This window comes from Scyliorhinus torazame, chromosome 5 (assembly GCF_047496885.1).
Source record: "Scyliorhinus torazame isolate Kashiwa2021f chromosome 5, sScyTor2.1, whole genome shotgun sequence".
NCBI classification, from domain to species: Eukaryota; Metazoa; Chordata; class Chondrichthyes; order Carcharhiniformes; family Scyliorhinidae; genus Scyliorhinus; species Scyliorhinus torazame.
In genome coordinates, this window is record NC_092711.1 from 201,321,757 (window position 1) to 201,331,842 (window position 10,086).

Here is a 10,086-nt window from a genome sequence, read left to right on the forward strand (position 1 = left end):
GATTACTCCCCCCTCCATCTGTCTGAATACTCCCCCACACCATCTGTCCGAATACTACCCCCCTCCGTTTGTCCAAATACTCCCCCTCCCCATCTGTCCGAATACTCCGCCCACTCCGTCTGTCCGAATACCCACCCTCCATCTGTCCGAATAATCTCCACTCCGTCTGACCGAATACCCCACCCCCACCGTCTGTCTGAATAAATCCCCCCAGTCTGTCCAAATACAGCCCAGTCTGTTCGAATACAGCCCAGTCTGTCCGAATACCGCCCAGTCTGTCCGAATACAGCATAGTCTGCCGAATACAGCCCAGTCTGTCCGAATACAGGCCAGTCTGTCCGAACACAGCCCAGTCTGTCCGAATACCACCCAGTCTGTCCGAATACAGCCCAGTCTGTCCGAATACAGCACAGTCTGTCCGAATACCGCCCAGTCTGTCCGAATACAGCCCAGTCTGTCCGAATACAGCCCAGTCTGTCCGAACACAGCCCAGTCTGTCCGAATACAGCCCAGTCTGTCCGAATACAGCCCAGTCTGTCCGAATACAGCCCAGTCTGTCCGAAAACAGCCCAGTCTGTCCAAATAAAGCCCAGTCTGTCCGAATACCGCCCAGTCTGTCCGAATACAGCCCAGTCTGTCCGAATACAGCCCAGTCTGTCCGAATACAGTCCAGTCTGTCCGAATACAGCCCAGTCTGTCCGAATACAGCCCAGTCTGTCCGAATACAGTCCAGTCTTTCCGAATCCCGCCCAGTCTGTCCGAATACAGTCCAGTCTGTCTGCATGCTGCCCGGTCTGTCCGACTCCCGCTCAGTCTGTCCGAATCCCACCCAGTCTGTCCAGATACCGCCCAGTTTGTCCGAATACAGCCCAGTCTATCCCTATACCGACCAGTCAGTCCGAATACAGCCCAGTCTATCCGAATAAAGCCCAGTCTGTCCGAACACAGCCCAGTCTGTCCGAACACAGCCCAGTCTGTCCGAACACAGCCCAGTCTGTCCGAATACCGCCCAGTCTGTCCGAATACAGCCCAGTCTGTCCGAATAAAGCCCAGTCTGTCCGAATACAGCCCAGTCTGTCCGAATACAGTCCAGTCTGTCCGGATACCGCCCAGTTTGTCCGAATACAGCCCAGTCTGTCCGATTCCCGCACAGTCTGTCCGATAGCGCACAGTCAGTCCGAATACCGTCCAGTCTGCCCGAATACAGCCCAGTTTGTACGAATACTCCACCCTCCTTCTGTTCGAATAGTCCCCCTCCGTCTGTCCGAATACTCGCCCCCCTCTTTCTGTCCGAATATTCTTCCCTCCGTCTGTCTGAATACACCCCCCTCCGTGTATCCGATTACTCCCCCCTCCATCTGTCTGAATACTCCCCCCACACCATCTGTCCGAATACTACCCCCCTCTGTTTGTCCAAATACTCCCCCTCCCCATCTGTCCGAATACTCCGCCCACTCCGTCTGTCCGAATACCCACCCTCCATCTGTCCGAATAATCTCCACTCCGTCTGACCGAATACCCCACCCCCACCGTCTGTCTGAATAAATCCCCCCAGTCTGTCCAAATACAGCCCAGTCTGTTCGAATACAGCCCAGTCTGTCCGAATACCGCCCAGTCTGTCCGAATACAGCATAGTCTGCCGAATACAGCCCAGTCTGTCCGAATACAGCCCAGTCTGTCCGAATACAGGCCAGTCTGTCCGAACACAGCCCAGTCTGTCCGAATACCACCCAGTCTGTCCGAATACAGCCCAGTCTGTCCGAATACAGCACAGTCTGTCCGAATACCGCCCAGTCTGTCCGAATACAGCCCAGTCTGTCCGAATACAGCCCAGTCTGTCCGAACACAGCCCAGTCTGTCCGAATACAGCCCAGTCTGTCCGAATACAGCCCAGTCTGTCCGAATACAGCCCAGTCTGTCCGAATACAGCCCAGTCTGTCCGAATAAAGCCCAGTCTGTCCGAATACCGCCCAGTCTGTCCGAATACAGCCCAGTCTGTCCGAATACAGCACAGTCTGTCCGAATACAGCCCAGTCTGTCCGAATACCGCCCAGTCTGCCGAATACAGCCCAGTCTGTCCGAACACAGCCCAGTCTGTCCGAATACCGCCCAGTCTGTCCGAATACAGCCCAGTCTGTCCGAATACAGCCCAGTCTGTTCGAATACAGCCCAGTCTGTCCGAATACCGCCCAGTCTGTCCGAATACAGCCCAGTCTGCCGAATACAGCCCAGTCTGTCCGAATACAGCCCAGTCTGTCCGAACACAGCCCAGTCTGTCCGAATACCGCCCAGTCTGTCCGAATAAAGCCCAGTCTGTCCGAATACCGCCCAGTCTGTCCGAATACAGCCCAGTCTGTCCGAATACAGCCCAGTCTGTCCGAATACAGCCCAGTCTGTCCGAATACAGCCCAGTCTGTCCGAATACCGCCCAGTCTGTCCGAATACAGCCCAGTATGTCCGAATACAGCCCAGTCTGTCCGAATACAGCCCAGTCTGTCCGAATACAGTCCAGTCTTTCCGAATCCCGCCCAGTCTGTCCGAATACAGTCCAGTCTGTCTGCATGCTGCCCGGTCTGTCCGACTCCCGCTCAGTCTGTCCGAATCCCACCCAGTCTGTCCAGATACCGCCCAGTTTGTCCGAATACAGCCCAGTCTATCCCTATACCGACCAGTCAGTCCGAATACAGCCCAGTCTGTCCGAATAAAGCCCAGTCTGTCCGAACACAGCCCAGTCTGTCCGAACACAGCCCAGTCTGTCCGAACACAGCCCAGTCTGTCCGAACACAGCCCAGTCTGTCCGAATACCGCCCAGTCTGTCCGAATAAAGCCCAGTCTGTCCGAATACAGCCCAGTCTGTCCGAATACAGTCCAGTCTGTCCGGATACCGCCCAGTTTGTCCGAATACAGCCCAGTCTGTCCGATTCCCGCACAGTCTGTCCGATAGCGCACAGTCAGTCCGAATACCGTCCAGTCTGCCCGAATACAGCCCAGTTTGTCCGAATACTCCACCCTCCTTCTGTTCGAATAATCCCCCTCCGTCTGTCCGAATACTCGCCCCCCTCTTTCTGTCCGAATATTCTTCCCTCCGTCTGTCTGAATACACCCCCCTCCGTGTATCCGATTACTCCCCCCTCCATCTGTCTGAATACTCCCCCACACCATCTGTCCGAATACTACCCCCCTCCGTTTGTCCAAATACTCCCCCTCCCCATCTGTCCGAATACTCCGCCCACTCCGTCTGTCCGAATACCCACCCTCCATCTGTCCGAATAATCTCCACTCCGTCTGACCGAATACCCCACCCCCACCGTCTGTCTGAATAAATCCCCCCAGTCTGTCCAAATACAGCCCAGTCTGTTCGAATACAGCCCAGTCTGTCCGAATACCGCCCAGTCTGTCCGAATACAGCATAGTCTGCCGAATACAGCCCAGTCTGTCCGAATACAGGCCAGTCTGTCCGAACACAGCCCAGTCTGTCCGAATACCACCCAGTCTGTCCGAATACAGCCCAGTCTGTCCGAATACAGCACAGTCTGTCCGAATACCGCCCAGTCTGTCCGAATACAGCCCAGTCTGTCCGAATACAGCCCAGTCTGTCCGAACACAGCCCAGTCTGTCCGAATACAGCCCAGTCTGTCCGAATACAGCCCAGTCTGTCCGAATACAGCCCAGTCTGTCCGAAAACAGCCCAGTCTGTCCAAATAAAGCCCAGTCTGTCCGAATACCGCCCAGTCTGTCCGAATACAGCCCAGTCTGTCCGAATACAGCCCAGTCTGTCCGAATACAGCCCAGTCTATTCGAATACAGCCCAGTCTGTCCGAATACCGCCCAGTCTGTCCGAATACAGCACAGTCTGCCGAATACAGCCCAGTCTGGCCGAATACCGCCCAGTCTGTCCGAATACAGCCCAGTCTGTCCGAATACAGCCCAGTCTGTCCGAATACAGCCCAGTCTGTCTGAATACCGCCCAGTCTGTCCGAATACAGCCCAGTCTGTCCGAATACAGCCCAGTCTGGCCGAATACAGCCCAGTCTGGCCGAATACCGCCCAGTCTGTCCGAATACAGCCCAGTCTGTCCGAATACAGCCCAGTCTGTCCGAATACAGCCCAGTCTGTCTGAATACCGCCCAGTCTGTCCGAATACAGCCCAGTCTGTCCGAATACAGCCCAGTCTGTCTGAATACAGCCCAGTCTGTCCGAATACAGCCCAGTCTGTCCGAATACCGCCCAGTCTGTCCGAATACAGCACAGTCTGCCGAATACAGCCCAGTCTGTCCGAATACCGCCCAGTCTGTCCGAATACCGCCCAGTCTGTCCGAATACAGCCCAGTCTGTCCGAATACAGCCCAGTCTGTCCGAATACAGCCCAGTCTGTCCGAATACCGCCCAGTTTGTCCGAATACCGCCCAGTCTGTCCGAATACAGCCCAGTCTGTCCGAATACAGCCCAGTCTGTCCGAATACAGCCCAGTCTGTCCGAATACAGCCCAGTCTGTCCGAATACAGCCCAGTCTGTCCGAATACCACCCAGTCTGTCCGAATACAGCCCAGTCTGTCCGAATAAAGCCCAGTCTGTCCGAATACCGCCCAGTTTGTCCGAATACCGCCCAGTCTGTCCGAATACAGCCCAGTCTGTCCGAATACCACCCAGTCTGTCCGAATACAGCCCAGTCTGTCCGAATAAAGCCCAGTCTGTCCGAATACAGCCCAGTCTGTCCGAATAAAGCCCAGTCTGTCCGAATACCGCCCAGTCTGTCCGAATACAGCCCAGTCTGTCCGAACACAGCCCAGTCTGTCCGAATACCGCCCAGTCTGTCCGAATAAAGCCCAGTCTGTCCGAATACAGCCCAGTCGGTCCGAATACCGCCCAGTCTGTCCGAATACAGCCCAGTCGGTCCGAATAAAGCCCAGTCTGTCTGAATACCGCCCAGTCTGTCCGAATACAGCCCAGTCTGTCCGAATACAGCCCAGTCTGTCCGAATACCGCCCAGTCTGTCCGAATACAGCCCAGTCTGTCCGAATATAGCACAGTCTGTCCGAATACAGCCCAGTCTGTCTGAATACAGCCCAGTCTGTCCGAATACCGCCCAGTCTGTCCGAATAAAGCCCAGTCTGTCTGAATACAGCCCAGTCTGTCCGAATACAGTCCAGTCTGTCCGAATACAGCCCAGTCTGTCCGAATACAGCCCCGTCTGTCCGAATACAGTCCAGTCTTTCCGAATCCCGCCCAGTCTGTCCGAATACAGTCCAGTCTGTCTGAATGCTGCCCGGTCTGTCCGACTCCCGCTCAGTCTGTCCGAATCCCACCCAGTCTGTCCAGATACCGCCCAGTTTGTCCGAATACAGCCCAGTCTATCCCTCTACCGACCAGTCAGTCCGAATACAGCCCAGTCTGTCCGAATAAAGCCCAGTCTGTCCGAACACAGCCCAGTCTGTCCGAACACAGCCCAGTCTGTCCGAACACAACCCAGTCTGTCCGAATAAAGCCCAGTCTGTCCGAATACACCCCAGTCTGTCCGAATAAAGCCCAGTCTGTCCGAACACAGCCCAGTCTGTCCGAACACAGCCCAGTCTGTCCGAACACAGCCCAGTCTGTCCGAATACAGCCCAGTCTGTCCGAACACAGCCCAGTCTGTCCGAACACAGCCCAGTCTGTCCGAATACAGCCCAGTCTGTCCGAATAAAGCCCAGTCTGTCCGAACACAGCCCAGTCTGTCCGAACACAGCCCAGTCTGTCCGAACACAGCCCAGTCTGTCCGAATAAAGCCCAGTCTGTCCGAACACAGCCCAGTCTGTCCGAACACAGCCCAGTCTGTCCGAATAAAGCCCAGTCTGTCCGAACACAGCCCAGTCTGTCCGAATAAAGCCCAGTCTGTCCGAACACAGCCCAGTCTGTCCGAATACCGCCCAGTCTGTCCGAATACAGCCCAGTCTGTCCGAATACAGCCCAGTCTGTCCGAATAAAGCCCAGTCTGTCCGAACACAGCCCAGTCTGTCCGAACACAGCCCAGTCTGTCCGAACACAGCCCAGTCTGTCCGAATAAAGCCCAGTCTGTCCGAACACAGCCCAGTCTGTCCGAACACAGCCCAGTCTGTCCGAATACAGCCCAGTCTGTCCGAATAAAGCCCAGTCTGTCCGAATACAGCCCAGTCTGTCCGAATACAGCCCAGTCTGTCCGAATACAGTCCAGTCTGTCCGGATACCGCCCAGTTTGTCCGAATACAGCCCAGTCTGTCCGATTCCCGCACAGTCTGTCCGATAGCGCACAGTCAGTCCGAATACCGTCCAGTCTGCCCGAATACAGCCCAGTTTGTACGAATACTCCACCCTCCTTCTGTTCGAATAATCCCCCTCCGTCTGTCCGAATACTCGCCCCCCTCTTTCTGTCCGAATATTCTTCCCTCCGTCTGTCTGAATACACCCCCCTCCGTGTATCCGATTACTCCCCCCTCCATCTGTCTGAATACTCCCCCCACACCATCTGTCCGAATACTACCCCCCTCCGTTTGTCCAAATACTCCCCCTCCCCATCTGCCCGAATACTCCGCCCACTCCGTCTGTCCGAATACCCACCCTCCATCTGTCCGAATAATCTCCACTCCGTCTGACCGAATACCCCACCCCCACCGTCTGTCTGAATAAATCCCCCCAGTCTGTCCAAATACAGCCCAGTCTGTTCGAATACAGCCCAGTCTGTCCGAATACCGCCCAGTCTGTCCGAATACAGCCCAGTCTGTCCGAATACAGCATAGTCTGCCGAATACAGCCCAGTCTGTCTGAATACTTCCCAGTCTGTCTGAATACAGCCCAGTCTGTCCGAATACTTCCCAGTCTGTCCACATACAGCCCAGTCTGTCCGAACACAGCCCAGTCTGTCCGAATACAGCCCAGTCTGTCCGAATACAGCCCAGTCTGTCCGAATACAGCCCAGTCTGTCCGAATAAAGCCCAGTCTGTCCGAATACCGCCCAGTCTGTCCGAATACAGCCCAGTCTGTCCGAATACAGCCCAGTCTGTCCGAATACAGCCCAGTCTGTCCGAATACAGCCCAGTCTGTCCGAATACAGCCCAGTCTGTCCGAATACAGCCCAGTCTGTCCGAATAAAGCCCAGTCTGTCCGAATACCGCCCAGTCTGTCCGAATACAGCCCAGTCTGTTCGAATACAGCCCAGTCTGTCCGAATACCGCCCAGTCTGTCCGAATACCGCCCAGTCTGTCCGAATACCGCCCAGTCTGTCCGAATACAGCCCAGTCTGTCCGAATACAGCCCAGTCTGTCCGAATACAGCCCAGTCTGTCCGAATACCGCCCAGTCTGTCCGAATACAGCACAGTCTGCCGAATACAGCCCAGTCTGTCCGAATACAGCCCAGTCTGTCCGAATACAGCCCAGTCTGTCCGAATACCGCCCAGTCTGTCCGAATACAGCACAGTCTGTCCGAATACAGCCCAGTCTGTCCGAATACAGCCCAGTCTGTCCGAATACAGCCCAGTCTGTCCGAATACCGCCCAGTCTGTCCGAATACAGCCCAGTCTGACCGAATACAGCCCAGTCTGTCCGAATCCTGCACAGTCTGTCCGAACACAGCCCAGTCTGTCCGAATACAGCCCAGTCTGTCCGAATACAGCCCAGTCTGTCCGAATACAGCCCAGTCTGTCCGAATACCGCCCAGTCTGTCCGAATACAGCACAGTCTGTCCGAATACAGCCCAGTCTGTCCGAATACCGCCCAGTCTGTCCGAATACAGCACAGTCTGCCGAATACCGCCCAGTCTGTCCGAATACAGCACAGTCTGTCCGAATACAGCCCAGTCTGTCCGAATACAGCCCAGTCTGTCCGAATACCGCCCAGTCTGTCCGAACACAGCCCAGTCTGTCCGAATACAGCCCAGTCTGTCCGAATACAGCCCAGTCTGTCCGAATACAGCCCAGTCTGTCCGAATACCGCCCAGTCTGTCCGAATACCGCCCAGTCTGTCCGAATACAGCCCAGTCTGTCCGAATACCGCCCAGTCTGTCCGAATACAGTCCAGTCTTTCCGAATCCCGCCCAGTCTGTCCGAATACAGCCCCGCCTGTCCGCATGCTGCCCGGTCTGTCCGACTCCCGCTTAGTCTGTCCGAATCCCACCCAGTTTGTCCGAATACAGCCCAGTCTATCCGTATACCGACCAGTCAGTCCGAATACAGCCCAGTCTGTCCGAATCCCGCCCAGTCTGTCCGAATACAGCCCAGGCTGTTTGAATACAGCCCAGTGTGTCCGCATACAGCCCAGTCTGTCCGAATACTTCCCAGTCTGTCCGAATACAGCCCAGTCTGTCCGGATACCGCCCAGTCTGCCCGCACACAGCCCAGTCTGTCCGAATAGAGCCCAGTCTGTCCGAAACCCGTCCAGTCTATCCGAATGCAGCCCAGTCTGTCCGAATACAGCCCAGTCTGTCCGAATACAGCCCAGTCTGTCCGAATAGAGCCCAGTCTGTCCGAATACAGCCCAGTCTGTCCGAAACCCGTCCAGTCTGTCCGAATGCAGCCCAGTCTGTCCGAATGCAGCCCAGTCTGTCCGAATGCCACCCTGTCTGTCCGAATACAGCCCAGTCTGTCCGAATACAGCCCAGTCTGTCCGAATGCAGCCCAGTCTGTCCGAATACAGCCCAGTCTGTCCGAATACAGCCCAGTCTGTCCGAATACAGCCCAGTCTGTCCGAATACCGCCCAGTCTGTCCGAATAGAGCCCAGTCTGTCCGAATAGAGCCCAGTCTGTCCGAAACCCGTCCAGTCTGTCCGAATGCAGCCCAGTCTGTCCGAATGCAGCACAGTCTGTCCGAATGCAGCCCAGTCTGTCCGAATGCCACCCTGTCTGTCCGAATACAGCCCAGTCTGTTCGAATACAGCCCAGTGTGTCCGCATACAGCCCAGTCTGTCCGAATACTTCCCAGTCTGTCCGGATACAGCCCAGTCTGTCCGAATACAGCCTAGTCTGTCCGAATACAGCCCAGTCTGTCCGAATACAGCCTAGTCTGTCCTAATCCAGCCCAGTCTGTCCGAATACAGCCCAGTCTGCCCGGATACCGCCCAGTCTGCCCGCACACAGACCAGTCTGTCCGAATACAGCCCAATCTGTCTGAATACAGCCCAGTCTGTCCGAATACTTCCCCGTCTGTCCGAATAAAGGCCAGTCTGTCCGAATACCTCGCAGTCTGTCCGAATACCGCCCAGTTTGTCCGACTACTACCCAGTCTGTCCGAATACTTCCCAGTCTGTCCTGATACTGCCCAGTCTGTCCGAATACTTCCAATGCTGTCCGGATACTGCCCAGTCTGTCCGAATATTTCCCAGTTTGCCCGGATACAGCCCAGTCTGTTTGAATGCTTACGAGTCTGTCCGGATACAGCCCAGTCTGTTTGAATGCTTACGAGTCTGTCCGGATACAGCCCAGTCTGTCCGAATACTCCCCTGTCTGTCCGAATACAGCCCAGTCTGTCCGAATACTACCCAGTCTTTCCGAATACAGCCCAGTCTGTCCGAATACAGCCCAGTCTGTCCGAATACTACCCAGTCTTTCCGAATACAGCCCAGACTGTCCGAATACAGCCCAGTCTGTCCACATACAGCCCAGTCTGTCCGAATACTTCCCAGTCTGTCCACATACAGCCCAGTCTGTCCGAATACAGCCCAGTCTGTCCGAATACAGCCCAGTCTGTCTGACTCCAGCCCAGTCTGTCCGAACACAGCCCAGTCTGTCCGAATTCAGCCCAGGCTGTCCGGATACTGCCCAGTCTGTCCGAATACAACCCAGTCTGCTCGAATACAGCCCAGTCTGTCCGAATTCTTCCCAGTCTGTCCGAATACCGCCCAGTCTGTCCGACTCCAGCTCAGTCTGCCCGAATACTTCCCAGTCTGTCCGAATACTTCCCAGTCTGTCTGAATACAGCCCAGTCTGTCCGAATACTTCCCAGTCTGTCCACATACAGCCCAGTCTGTCCGAATACCGCCCAGTCTGTCCGAATACAGCCCAGTCTGTCCGAATACAGCCCAGTCTGTCCGACTCCAGCTCAGTCTGTCCGAATACTTCCCAGTCTGTCCGAATACAGCC